This window comes from Giraffa tippelskirchi, chromosome 12 (genome assembly GCF_054371585.1).
Source record: "Giraffa tippelskirchi isolate mGirTip1 chromosome 12, T2T-mGirTip1v1.2.pri, whole genome shotgun sequence".
Lineage (NCBI taxonomy): Eukaryota > Metazoa > Chordata > Mammalia > Artiodactyla > Giraffidae > Giraffa > Giraffa tippelskirchi.
The window spans coordinates 3,877,400-3,891,058 of NC_137286.1; the positions used below are offsets into that span (position 1 = coordinate 3,877,400).

A 13,659-nucleotide genomic window follows, 5' to 3' on the forward strand; every position below is an offset into this window, starting at 1 on the left:
TCTAGCCTCTCGTTTCTGTTCTGCGTCCGCCCCGCCCTCCCGAGGGTGATGCCTCAGCTTCTCACCGCAGTTCCGGAGCTCCCGGAGCCTCCCCCGATGACACCCGCTGTGGCCCACGGCCCTCGCCCTTGGCTCTGTCTGGGTCTCCCCTTTGGCTTGGATTATATGCCGCCTAACACCCCTCTCCTGATCGCCAGCACTGCTTTTTAATTGTCTATGTCTTGCCTGCTTCCCGAGATTGTGAACCCCAGAAGGACAGGAGCCACTGGCCTGGCCTGGGGTGGCCACATAGCTGACCCTTAACCACGCTTGTTGAATGATGACTTGTTATTACTCCTTGAGGCTCGGTTCCACGTGTCTGGCCACAGGAGGCTAGAACCTTCCCCCCACCACCCCCGCATACACTGCTGCCCCCAAGTCCTTGGCTGGCCAGCATTTCAAATGATATTGTTTCATATTAAATTATTTTAAATTCCATGGACCTGGGTTTCACAATCAAATAATTCGATCTTGTTTACAAATGGAATTTTTACTTTTTGACAGTTTCTAGCTTTGCTGGGCTGGATGGTCAGAAGAGCGTGTCCTCTCGTGCCCTCCTGTCCACCTCTACTGCCTTCCCTGGGACGCCGTGGAGCCAGGGAATGGTCTTGGCTGGTGGGAGGTGGGCCCCCAGCATGGCTGTGGGGGGGGCTGCCCCTCCAGTGGGCACAGGGCACAGAGGCTTCCCCTACCTTTGAGCGCCCTGCCATGAGTAAATCCATAAATTACAGAATAGGAAGGGACCACTGATACCTGTCATTCTAAGCCCCCTTTACAGACTAGGACACTAGGGTTCAAGACCACAGTCCCATAGGGCCAGGACACCCCGTGCTGGTCTTTGGACGCCCTCCTCCAAGGGCTATTCCACATCCTGTCTTCCTCCGCCTACACGGATGAAATCTTTCCATGTTGCTTTGAGCTATGGGGACATAGACGTGGGAAGACGTGATCTTTGATCCCTAGATGCTCATAATCTGGGTGCTGGGGTGGGGAGTGGACAAGGAGACAAAAAGTGGCCGCATGCTGAGGCTGGTGGGCCCCCGGACAGAGCAGGGGCAGGTTTGCAAAGGCACAGGCATGGGCTGAGCTGGGTGGTTGCCACCCATCCCTCTTTAGGAGATGGTTGGACTCAGCATCTGAGTACGTTGACCAATGCGCGAAACTTTAGTCTCCCAGAGAGTCCCGGTCACCCTGGAGGCTGCCTCCTCGCCCCGTAGTGCCATCACCGCTGGACACGGGTGGGCAGCCTCTCCTCCAGAACTTGGTCTAAGCAAGTGATGGTCCCGGAGTGGGGGACGGGCTTCCTTGCTTTGTGGCCACTCGCGAGGGTGACCTGGGTTGGCCCCAGCAGCAGCCCTGCTGGGCTTGGCTCAGAATGGTATCTGGCTGTTTCTGTGAGTCGCTGGCTTTCTGAGTTTGGAGCTGAACCTCCGAGGACACGCCTGTGTGGGCCGCCCCCATGGGGCCGCAGCGCTCGCGTCTCTGCCAGCCCTGGGAGTTGCAGAGGGCTCCTCAGGAAGGGCCTAGAGGAGGTTGGTTGACAACATCCCAGCTAACTTCTTAGCACAAAGGCAGGCACTTCATGCTGTGACGGTCCTGGGAGATGAGTGCAGGGCGGGCCCGACAGGCACTGTGGCTCCAGCCTGTGCTGCTAGGCCCCCGACGTGCCCTGGAATCCTGGAGCCCACTCCCCACCTCTCTGTCTCATCACTGTGACTCTGTGGTCCTTACACATCTCACAGGGCTGACTCCATCTGGGCACCTGGGGTCAGACTGCAAACTACGTGGACAGTGGGGACGCCCCGGGCTGGCAGGGGGACACCCTGTGCTGGCAGAAATGCACATCCAGCCAAGCTGAACATGCATCCACACTTTGGGCCAGAGTTGACGTTTCTAGGTCTCTAATTTCTGGATGTCCTGGTGTCGGTAACCATTTAGGATGACACATGGGCACCTAAAGCTTCTGAGAGAGAGGGAGGTGCATCTACCTGTGTGTGCTGGGACAGACAGGTCTCCAAAATAAACAAGGTGGAAAAAGCAAGATGCCAGACAAAGTGGGATCCATTTTCGAGTTTAAAAAAAAGATAGAGGGTCTTCCTTACTGGTCCAGTGGTTAAGAATCAGGCTGCCAATGCCGGAGACGTGAGTTCGATCCCAGATCTGGGAGGATCCCAGATGCCCATGCACCTCAACTATTGAGCCTGTGCTCTGGAGCCCAGGAACCACAACTACTGAGCCAACAAGTCGCAGCTACTGAAGCCCAAGCGCCCTAGAGCCCGTGCTCTGCAACAAGAGAAGCCCCCGCGGTGGGCAGCTGTGCACCGCAATCAAGAGTGGACCCCTCTCATCACAGCTAGAGAGAGCCCGCAGGCAGCAACAAAGACCCAGCAGAGCCAAAAAACAAACAGGTGAGTTATCTAAAGAGCTATTTTAAAAAAAGATAGATAAATAGATGGAGGTATATGCTCTGGACGTACACTGGCAGCAGGCACATGGACACTGGCCACCGAGCACCCAGCTTCCAGGCCCCTACACGTTGCTAACTCACTGAGTCCTTGGAAGACTCCAGGAGGTAGGTATTGCCATCCCACCCATTTTGCAGATAAAAAAACTGAGGCCTGGGAGGCAAGGAGATGAGCCCCTGACTAGGGTGCTGCTGGGGAGGGTGGCTGTAGAGGGGCGGTCAGGGCTTCCAGCTTTCCATGTTCACCTTTGTGTCCTCCGAGTTTTCATCCCAGCTGAGTGTGTGACTCTATTTGAGAAAACATCAAGGGGTACCCTGGATAGGGGTAGGAAACCTTTAATTCCTTTACTGTGTTTTTCTGTATTAAAGAGGAAAGCACGGTCATGTCATTTTAAGAACTCACCCTTCGCCCAAAAGAGAGAATAACTCTCTAGGAGCAGGCATAGAGGACAGACAGACGGACCCCAAGGGGGAAGGGGTGGGGGAGGAGTTGGGAGACTGGGATTGACACATACAGATTACTGATGCTATGCATAAAAAAGGGCTTCTATTGTATAGGCTCGAGGCTTTTATATTACGCATAAAATAGGCATAATACCAGGGCTTCCCTGACAGCTCAGTTGGTAAAGAATCCGCCTGCAAAGCAGGAGACCCTGGTTTGATTCCTGAGTCAGGATGATCTGCTAGAGAAGGGATAGGCTACCGACTCCAGTATTCTTGGGCTTCCCTGGTGGCTTAGCTGGTAAAGAATCCGCCTGCAATGCAGGAGACCTGGGTTTGATCCCTGCATTGGGAAAGATCCCCAGGAGAAGGGAAAGGCTACCCACGCCAGTATTCTGGCCTAGAAAATTCCATGGACTGTAGAGTCCATGGGGTTGCAAATAGTCGGACATGACTGAGCGACTTTCACTTCACTTCACTGTAAAATAGGTAACTAATGAGAACTTACCGTGTAGTGCAGGGAGTTCTACCCAGTGCTCTGTGGTGACTTGAATGGGAAGGAAATCAAAAAAAAGAGGATATACACACTATATATATATATATATATAGTGTGATTCCTTGTGGCTCACTGGTAAAGAATCCTCCTACCAATGCAGGAGACCCAGGTTTGAACCCTGGGTTGGGAAGATTCCCTGGAGGAGGAAATGGCAACCCACTCCAGTATTCTTGCCTGGAGAATCTCATGGACAGAGGAGCCTGGTGGGCTACAGCCCATGGGGTCACGAAAGAGCTGGACAGGACTTAGCAACTAAACAACAATAGCTGATTCACATTACTGTACAGCAGAAACTAACACAACATTCTAAAGCAACTGTATTCCACTAAAAATTAGTTTAAGAAAAAGAGAGAATACTGTCTCTAGGAAGAGAATTGAAGAAAAAACCAGGACTTGAGAGATTGGGATTGACATACACACACTACTCTATATGAAATAGATCTGATAAGAACCTATATATATATATATATATATATATATATATATATAGCATAGCATGGGCAATTCTTCTCAGTACTCTGTAATGACCTATGTGGGAAAACAATCTAAAAAAGAGTTGATTATACATGTATGATTCGCTGATTCGCTTTGTTGTACACCTGGCACTAACAATCAGCTACACGCCAATGAAAATTTTTCAGAGAAGAAAATTAAAAAGAAAAAAGCTAGGACTGCAGAAAGTGATCCCCAGTCTTGAGGGGGAGGGTGTCCCTGGGTGCTTGCTTATGGAAATCAGCTGTTTCCCATGATTTCCAGAATGTGGGACGTGAGAGGTTCCTGCCTGATTTCTAGTCCAAAGCGGGCAAAGGAAGGCAGTTGCTGGCGGGTGGCGAGGGAAGGGGCTGCCTTGCTCTAGGAGTCACAGGGGGTCCACCTGGCGCAGGCGGCTGCCCCACCACCCGGCGCTGGAGCTGGGAAAGATGAAGCCGGGTATTTCTTGCTATTGTTGCTTGATAACCAAGATCAAACCTGCCCAGGAACTATATTTAGTCCAGGACAGGATTCCGAGGCCACCTGGCCCCCAAGCAGCTGCCTTGCTCATCTTGTGTCGTCCAGTCTCTGAATCCAGCGCACATTTGAGTTTGAGGCCGCTGCTCTGTGACCGCACGGCTGTTGAGAGGGTGACGTTGCCATTGGTGACCACAGGTGTCCTGGCAGCCTGAACAGAAAGGCTACTTCAGGCTTCAGCAAGGGCCAGGTTTCCAGGGGCGACAGCGGAGCCTCAGCCTGGCAGGCATCCAGCTCTGCCCAGACCAGCTCGGCGAGCTCCCTGGAAGCTCCCCTCTCCCAGGCCTCAGTTTCCCCCCCCAGTAAAACCATGAGAGTGGCTTAGATGGCCTCGGGCCTTTAAGATGGTGGCAGACGCCAGCCCCTGGCCTTGCTCCTGCTTCAGGTGAGAGGAAGGATGAACCAGGGGGCCTCTGGGATGCTGGTCCAGTCTCCATGGAGACCAGCTCACTCTCTCTCCTGGGCCAGTCTCCTTATGGTTACATCAGAAAATGGTGGGCTCTAGCCATATGCCTCCTGCTGGTGGCTGACCTTGATTTTTAGAGCTCTGGAACGCCAGAGATGGAGGTACCCCAAAAGATAAAGGGCCTCCCCTCAGAGAGGATAAAACTAGGCTGTAGAGGAGCTATGAAGGTAGCTCCCAAGGGCTGGCCTGAGGCCCCCACACCCTGAGGCTGAGCAGCAAGGCTGCCTCACCCCCATCAGCAGCTTCCTTCAATCTCCACGTCTGTCCACCCGCACAGTGAGTCTTCCGCCTCTACATGGGCCCCTCAAACCCAGTCTTCATGTCCTGAGCCTGGCCTCTTATGCCCAGGGACTGGGGTGGGGGCAAGATTCCCTCCGAAGTGTCTGTGAGGCTGTTTCTGTTTTGTATGTAGATTCATTTGCATTACTTTTTTTTGTTCCATATATATCGACTCTAGCATTCTCGCCTGGAGAATTCCATGGACAGAGGAGCCTGGCAGGCCACAGTCCATGCGGTCGCAAAGAGTTGGACATGACGGAGTGATGAACACTTTCACTTTCATAAGCCATGTCAGATATTTCTCTGACTTCATTTAGTATGATAAACTCTAAGTCTATCCATGTTGCTGCAGATCGCACCCTCTATTCCTGTTTTAATGGCTGAATAACATTCTATCGTGTGTAGTGCCACATCTTCTTTATCTATTCATCTGTTGATGGGCAGGGCAGAGGCTGGACCATAAAAGAGCCGAGACCAAGTGAAAGGGACGATCAGCCCAGAGATTGACAGGTTGACTATCAACCCAACAGTCATAAAAGCCACAAAAGATGGGTTTGGCTGCACAGGGCAGGTCCACGCATCAGCGGGTACCCCTGGGGGGGCCTCTCAGCACCCCTGGGCTCTGGGGTGGGGGAGGTGGGACATTCTGGGTTGGAGGGGAGGCCCTACTACTGCTCTCATTTCTTCCCCCCGGTGTCTTGCCCCTTCCTGCATCTCTGGTGCTGGCCAGGTCCTCCATTGGGCCTTTGCACATACTGATGCCAGAACCTTCCTGCACAGCCTCAAGGGCAACTTTGTCTTCAGCAACACCTTCCCTGGCCATTTGATATAGACACAGTCCTTCCCCACTGTACCCCTGCCCTGCCTCGCCCTTTCCCACCCAGGAGTCAACGCCACCGGAAGGGACTCGGTGGCGAGAGCACGTGTCTGGCCACATCCGATGGGCATGGAGCTCCCCTGCCCAGCGTCCCCCATCCAGGGGCCCAGAAACTCGTGGAGCCCAAAGCAGACCTGAGGGGAAAGAGCCAGGCACAAACCAGTCCCACCAGATCCACGTTCCCCCCACCCAGTTCTATTACTCGCCCCAAGAGTCAGTTGGCGATCCATTTCCTAATTTTCACTTGCTGCCTACAGAAAGGCTAGAAAGGTTAAAGTGTGTGTGAAAGCAATCTGCCACCTAAAATGCACGGCGCAAGTGTGTGTACATGTGCACGAGTGTGTGTGTATGTGCACGTGTGCATAGGTGTGTGTGTGCACAAATGCACGTATACCTGTTTGTGTGTACAGAGGACGCAGGGGCAGCCCATCCTGGCCACATGTTGGTGACGATCACTGAGGCAGCAGGAGAGCCCGCTGAGGCTGGAGCAGGGAGGCTGTGGTTCTGCCCCCATGGGCAGCTGTCAGAAGCAGTCAGAGGGAAAGGGACCCAGCTCGCCCAGGGACCGGGAGGGGAACGCAGGAAGCCAGGGAACAGCTCTCCTCTGTGTTGCCTGGGGGCCTTCCCCCTGGAAGACAGGAGCTCAGGGTCCCTTCCTTGGTGGAAGGATGCTGGCCATAGACCCCAGGGGCTGCCCATCAGGGAGAGTGTCATGGTCTTCCAAGGCTAGGAGAGCCAGCCTAACCCCAGCTCTGCCCTTGCTGTGTGACCCATAGTCCTGTGAGCACCCTCTCTGGGCCCTGCATACTCCATCTGCAACACAGGGGCAGAGTGGGAGAAGAGCAGCACCCACACCCCTGTACTGCCATCAGGGCTGGCGCCAGGGCACCGAGCAAACAGCGGATTGTCTGAAGAGGCTGGCATGGGTAGTACAGACACCCTGTCTGTCCCCCATGCCTTGGGGAGCCACGGTGGCAGCATGACTCCGTCCAGGCTCTGAGGACCCTGTGTTGGACTGCATGGGCACACGAGACCCCACATCTGCCATGGGGACCCAGGAAGTGGCCAAAAGAGAAGCCTGGAGACAGGCTGGCAGCAGGAGAAGGATTTTGCTGGGAGGCTCATCTGGGGGCACGTGTCGTGGGCAGGACCAGAGGTGTGGCAGGAAGGCCCGGGGATGAAAGTGGCCGGTGCATGGGTACCTTGAGCCCAGCCCTTACCTCCGGCACATCTTCCCTGGATTTGCACTGTGACCCTAGGAAGTGGGTGTTGTTAACCCCACTATGAGAGGAAGCCCAGTGAAGGGCGGTGACCCCCCCCTCAATGCCAGGGTGCTAGGAAGTGGTGGCCGGAGTCTCAGCAGGATGCTCTGACCCTGGGGCTGGAATCCAGGTAACAAAGCAGGTGGGAACCGTGGGCACCCTGGGCTGAGTCTCCAGCTCCTCCATCCCACCCCCGCAGCTCTGAAAACAGGGATCTGCGAACTCTGAGATGCAACCCACTGGGGTGAGGGGATCACTCTGGCAGGTGGCAGCCATCGTTGAGAAGGAAACAGGGTAACAAATGTCAGCATTCACGACGCGGTTAGAGAAATACTCGTCTGGGGAAGCGTTTCGGTTCTGTGTGTACAAAGAGCTCACTCCTTATTTCACATGAAGCCGCTATGAGTGCCCTGGGATGAGACTGTGTCCTTTCTTACCCCAGCCACCGTCAGCAAGCCCTGGAAGCCGCTGCGTTCGGCCTTTCTCTGCTCCTCAGGGGTCTCCGGGCTTTTGTTCTCTGAGCAAGAACGCCGGTGCTGGGCACAGGACAGGAGCCAGGCCGTGCTGGAGGGTTTCTGTGCCGCGGCCCGACCCGCATGCCGGCGAGCGGGCTGGGCAAGGGGGTGGCGCCCCTGTATGAGGTCTGAGTGGTCAGGGTGTTGAGGTTTGGCTGTGGCTGAATGAGGGGGACGCCAAGGCTCTGGCATGGGCAATGCTGTCCTCTTTTTGTGAGTCCCACAGCGTCCCTCACCTGTGGGCCAGAGGTGCCCCTGAGGGCCCCAAACCCCAGGCCCTGAAGCTGCTCCATCAGGGTGCCCTCTGCTCTGAGAGGCGCTGAACTCCGTGTGATCACAGGGGATGGGCAGAGAGACCTCCCGCTCCGGGCCCGCGTGGGTGACGGAGCAGAGTGTCTTGGGGAGGAGGCAGATGTCCAGACGATGGGGGTTGGGGGGTCAGGGGCCAAGAAATGCCAGGCCGGGCTGGGAGGCCTGTGGGGAAGAAGCCAGCCGTGGGCACCAGGAGGGAGGCCATGAAGTGACCAGATTTGTTTCCAATCAGGTCACTGACTCTGGCTGGAGTGGGGGCCTGGCCCCGTGCACCTGACTCTTTCCTAACGATCCTCCTCCAACCAGAGGAAGGCCAGGCTTGTGCTGGAAGCCCAGGATGTGAGCGAAAACCCCAGTGCGTCTAGTTTCAAGTGAAACTGTCTCCCTTCCTTTGGGCATTGCCAGACACTGCTACTCCTTTTGTTTATTATCTCCATCTAGTTTTAAGGTCTCCCAGACCGGAGGCCATTTTTCTAAATATCTTTGAACATTCTGATGTTCAGAACATGTGGGCTGGCTGTTTTGATCTTAGAAAGTGCTGGGGACCAACCTTCCCAAGGAAGCCTGGGGAGAACCTTCAGATGCCAACCCTGCGGGGGGTTCCTAGCTTCCTGGTCTCAGGCCTCCTGTTTGGGCAATTCTAAGTCCCTGGAAGGTGGCTCAGTGGTAAAGAACCTGCCTGCAATGCAGGAGATTCGGGCTCAATCCCTGGGTTGGGAAGATCCCCTGGAGGAGGGCATGGCAACCCACTCCAGTATTTTTGCCTGGAGAATCCCATGGACAGAGGAGCCTGGTGGGCTACAGTCCACGGGGGTCACAAAGAGTCAGACACGGCTGAGCAACTGAACACACACACACACAGGCCCCTGGAACCTTCACTTGTAATAGACAAGCACAAAGCAAGCTGGCTTTCCCGAACGAGGCCACATGCTCCTTCTGCCCTCCTGGTTTTCCCGTTTGCTACACTGCCCGGCCCAGGTGCCACAGAAGGGGCCTTTGTTTTCCTTTTGTGAACTAAACAAATAGAACAAAACAAAAACAGAAACAAAAAAATCCCCAACACTCTCACACACACATGATGCCACCGTGTCCATAGTCAGGACGGAGGCTGGAAGCACCTGGCTTCACTCGATGGGAACAGAGCCGGCCGCGCTCGTCAGGCTGGGCCTCTCCAGGTGCCAGGGGCGCCCAGGGGTTTCTCGCTTCCCGAGTTTGGGTCCATACTTTGGTCACTTGTTTTTGTGAAAATGACCAACGGACCCCCAACAAGGCTGCTGAGTGGGCCACCGCAGAGTTTTTAAAGGAGAGAAAACATCATAAACTGGAGGAGGAGGGTCCCCCAGATGGGACCAAGACGTGGACACAGGGGCAGCAGGATACGAGGTGCCCAGGCTGCCGTGTGGGTCTGTTCTGCACGCCCGGGGCACCTCCTGCGCCCCACTGCGCCCCCGACCCTCTGACCGCCTTCCATCACACCCTCACACACATAAGGGGTCCGAGCGGTGTCGGCATAGATATGAACAAACGTGTGCGCCTGGCACTCCAGTGAGCCCCCACCTGTGGGACAGCAGGGCCCCTCTCGCTGCAGTGCGAGTAACTGCATCTCAACTCTTCTCCAGGGCTTCCAAGAGACAACAGAAACACGTTTTCCCCTTTCCTGTCCAGTTTAAAGGTTGTTCCTAAAAAGCAATAGTCAACTTACTTTTGGTGTTTTGAAACACAAAATTATTTACCAAGAACATACGGATTATTTGTTTTACTCTAAGCTACTCCTTTATTGAAACAACATCACTGGAAAAGCCATTTCAGCACAAATGGAAGATGAATTGAAAAATGGTGTTTTTTTTTCTTTTTTTTAACCATCATTGGGGTTACTGATTTAAGGGCAGTTGTAATTCAAACAAACCCGAGGTCACTCAGCTTGTTACATAATAGTGAAATAGTGCTGTTTTGTACAAAACAAAACCAGATATTCTTTCAGTTAAAAAAAAAATGGTGATTTTGCCTGTGCAACACTTATCTCAAGTAGAAGATGATTCTAATTTTATCTGTGTTCAATAAGCAGATTTTTAAAAAAATCACGAGGCTGGAGCTGTTTACTTTTCCTTACAGTTTTCTGAGCAGCTGAAGAATGTAAAATCACCTTGAATCTACTGTTTTTTGAGCACACTACAATAACCAGGTCCCTTAGACCCATGTGGAACGAAATTAATTACATCTATGTATTAGTTTAATAGGAACCAATTTTATTTTCACTTGTATTTTCCTCCGGGATCTTAGGGAAAAAAAAGAAAAAAAAATAAAACAAACCCAGGATATCAGGAAAAGGCTTTGGTTCCTCATGGCCCATTTTCTCTTTAGGCTTTTCTTGGTTTCCAGCTTCTGTTTTTTAATTTTTTTTTACTGTTTTTTTTTCTTTTTGGTTGAAAAATACACAAAATGTGTATTTTAAATATCAAATAATTATAGAATTTGAACATGACAAAATTTTAGAACCACTGTGCATTTTGATAAAAAATATTATGAAAAAATACCGTCTGCTTTCACTCCACGTACATTCAAACGCCATCCTTTTCATGTCATATCTTCTGATCTGTTCAACCTGCCATTTGTTACATATGAAAAAGTTCTGCCGACTATTTCAGAGAATATTTGGGGAAAAAGTAAACAACCGATCTGTAAAATTTCTACGGAAGCACGCTTGCTTAGTTCATATTAGTTTTAAACACCGTGTCGTGCTTGAAATGGCAAGTGTCGCTCGTGGGCACCGCGAGGCGGCTGCCCGGACGCAGGGACGAGGCGGCGCGGCAGGGACACCGACGACCTTGCCCTCGTCCCGAGGCCCGGCTCCGCCCGCAGCTCCCGGGCGCACTCCCGCTGTCCCCCGGCCAGGGTGCCGCGCGGCCTTCCGGTCTTTCCCGAGGCGCACGGAGGCGCGGGAGAGACCCCCGCGGGGACGGGATGAAGGTGCGCGGCCTGCGTTTCGGCTCCAGCCGCGGGTTCCACCTGCCTTGCCCGCCCCCCCCCCCCGTGCGCCCCAGAGCCGCCGCTGCCGCCGAAGCGCACGGCCAGGGCCACCTGTCGAGACACCCGAGCTCGTTTGGCTTCCGCTGGGCTTTTCATCTGCCACCCCCATCCCGGCTGGGTCCGGATTTGCAACCTCACAGGCGTGGGGACTCAGCTGGGCCGGGCTCTTGGCCTTTCAGGAACCCCCCCCCCCCCGCCCCGAGCAATGACCCCTGTGAGCGCACGTCCGGGCCCAGGGCCACGGACAGGGAGCGATCTATGAGGCCGAGGCTCCGAGCTCGCACTCCGCTGCCGCAGGCACTGGCTCGACCTTCCCCTAGCGCGGCGCCCTGGAGCTGTCCCGGGCGCACGGCCTCCGTCAAGTCGGGCAGGCTTAGAGGAGGAGACCCCAGAACCTCTGGGCGCAGGGCAGGAGCCCGCGGGCGCCACTGGAAGCAGGCGCGGGAGGGCAGCGCGGCGCAGACACTTGCTCTCGGCCCCGCGACCCTTGGAGGCTGGGACGCCCAGCCCTCCGGGGAGGGCGCGACCACCCACGCCGCCGCGGACGTGTGAACCTGGCCGAGACCTAGGCCTGGGGACGCTGCGGGGCGGGGGGTTCTGCTTGGCCACCATTTGCCAGCCCCGCATCACCATCCCAAGAGACCTGTCCTCAATCGGGAGACACCCACGTCGACCTGCTCCGAGCCCAGCTGACCCCCAACGCCACGAAACCCCAGGCCGGCCTGGGCGGCTGGGCCCCGCAGGCGCCAGGCACCGGAGGGGGAGGGCCCCGAGGGCCTGGGGCGCCGTTCCAAAGGCCAGAAAATGGAAACTGTGCGAAAAGAATCTCCAAATCCGGCCGGGCCCAAAGCCCACCGGCTTACATAAAGCCCCAGGAGCCCGCCCGCGGCCTCCCCTCCCGGGGGTGAACAATCGGCCGGCCCCTGGCCAGGCCGTCCTGGGGTTGGCACCATCACCGACCCCCTGACCAAGGGCCTGGCGTGACCCCGGGGAGGAGAAGGGGGTCTCGGTCTCTTCCCACCGTCTGCCCCGAGAAACATTTAACTGGCCTTTAATCACATTAGCAGCCGGCCCCAATTAAGGCCGCGGGCGGGGGAGGCAGGGAAAACCGCCGGCCGTGTCACTCGAGGATAAAGGTCCTTTATGCCCCAGGCCTGGCCTGGGGCGACGCGGCGGGCCGCCGTCCCCAGCCTTTGATTGCCGGCGCCTGGGCCTCGCCGCCGCCGCCATCTCTTTGCCCCTTCAAACTACCCCCGCCCCCGGCCCCCCCTCCCCTGCCCCCACTGTGCCATCGCCCTCGGGTGACCCGGTGGCCAGGCAGGGCAGCGACCCAGGCCCGGACTGGAGCCCGCGCCCCCACGCCGGCCGGCACGGGCCCCCTCTCTGGCCTGCGCCTGCGCGCTGGGAGCGCTCGAAGGGGCGGCTGCGGGGCTCACTGAGGGTCCCCGGGACGCGCCGCCTGCCCGCCAACGCCCAGCGCCCGGCCGGGACCCGGGTAAGGCCGCTGCCCACCAAGTGGTTGGGAGGGAGGGTGACCCTCGCCGTGGGCGGCCCGGGCAGGTCACCCGCGCTCTTCCTGGGCTCCGTCTGGCCTCCTGGGCTCGCGGTGAGCCCCGCTGGGCCCCAGAACCAGGCGGGAGCCAGGCTGGCGGGTCTCCGGGGTCCCAGGCTCCGGCGGCGGCGTCGGGCCTCTGGCGCACGGGGAACACCAGGCCGGGGCGGTGGGGCCGGCCCTCGGCCTCCTGTCTTGGCTCGCCGGCCCAGCGCGGCGGAAAGCGCGCTCTCCAGGGCCGAGGGTCCCCCCGCAGTGCTTACCTTGCTCGGGCGCTCGGACCGCGCTCCCCTCGCTGCTCCTCGAGGGTCGCCCGGGGCGCGCTCTGGACGGGCCGGGGTCGTGCGAGGACAGCGGCCGCCCGCGCCGCCGGAATGCCTGCCGAGGCCGCCGCCGCCGCCGGCCGCGACGCCCGGGGGGCCGCCGGGGACCCCCGCCCGCCCCACGGCGGCAGCTGCAGCCCGGAGCCGCGTGACCCCGGCCCCGACCTCCCCGCGCTCGGCTGTTTGTCTCGCACAAAAGAGAACACTCATATTTTTCTTTCCCCGGCACCGATTTAACACCCGCCCCATCTCCCCTCCCCCGAATTACCCCCCACCTCCCACACGCTTCGCTGAGAACCGCTTTCTCTCCGCACACCCACTTTGTCTAGCCTTTCTCCACTCTTGAATTCCGTCGTTGTAGTCGAGGATGTCAGCGTAGCTTAGAAAGTTTCATAGAAAGTCAGAAAGCAATTAGAGAGGCCCTATTATTGGAGTTTCGCTGGTGCCATGGAATCTTTTAAAGGACAGCCTGAAGCACCGAACGCAATCCCATTAAGCCGCCCAGACTCCCACAGTCCTCAATAGGGGTGCTCAATAC

General features: G+C 56.5%; 1 long non-coding RNA gene across 1 annotated transcript in view; it reads right to left on the reverse strand.

The window, feature by feature from the left end:
* Window positions 1-13,322, reverse strand: part of LOC145530602 (uncharacterized) — a 37,068-nt gene extending 23,746 nt beyond the window's left edge. The window contains exon 1 of the long non-coding RNA XR_014071929.1: window positions 13,062-13,322. This is a non-coding gene — a long non-coding RNA (uncharacterized LOC145530602). The remainder of the gene's footprint in view (window positions 1-13,061) is intronic.
* Between the last annotated feature and the right edge of the window lie 337 nt (window positions 13,323-13,659).